General features: G+C 36.2%; 1 protein-coding gene across 1 annotated transcript in view; it reads right to left on the bottom strand.

Annotated features, from left to right (window-relative positions):
* LOC119585647 (protein Aster-B-like) overlaps positions 1-597 on the bottom strand; it is a gene marked incomplete in the record, with an annotated part of 119,378 nt that overhangs the window by 1,850 nt on the left and 116,931 nt on the right.

Genomic DNA, 597 nt, shown 5'->3' with positions numbered 1-597 from the left:
CCACCTCGGAACTTACTAACTGGTTCTTGCGTGGGAATCGTTTGGTTGATTTTAAATAATGTCTTTGACCTTATCAGCTGTTGATGGGACAACAAAAAAATTTTGGAAAAGGACTCTCTGGAGGTTCTCCTTTGCTTCCTACTCTTCGTCTTCTTCGCCGCGTCCTCTTCAGATTGGCACTGTCAACCTCAGCAAGGAGTGCAGCATTTATGTCATTGAGTAATGATTCCACACCACAAAATGAGTTCTTGTCAATCACACCTGTTAATAAAGAAACGTTTGAGTTAAACCTTTTTGGAACCGCGAAACCCGAAATGGGGAAAATATGAAAATTTTTTCCCAAATGCTCCAGCCGCAAAAAACAGGGGAAATGAAAAAATTTTTTCTGGGAATCCAAATACCTGAGAAGATTTTTCTATACCTGAACAGGCCCAAAATTTTTTTTTAATCCCTTTTCTTTAAATTTTCGTTTTTTATAGTTACTATGCAATTGGGGGTTTTGTCCATTTTTTTTTTGTTTTTCCCATCAGAAAGATTAACTTTGTTGTAGAAAATAGTTATTTTTTTACTGTTATTTTTTCCATCATTTGTTCCCAC

The sequence above is a fragment of the Penaeus monodon genome, chromosome 20, assembly GCF_015228065.2.
Source record: "Penaeus monodon isolate SGIC_2016 chromosome 20, NSTDA_Pmon_1, whole genome shotgun sequence".
NCBI classification, from domain to species: Eukaryota; Metazoa; Arthropoda; class Malacostraca; order Decapoda; family Penaeidae; genus Penaeus; species Penaeus monodon.
Note: the sequence above shows the minus strand (reverse complement) of the source record. Positions and strands in the feature narration are given on the sequence as shown.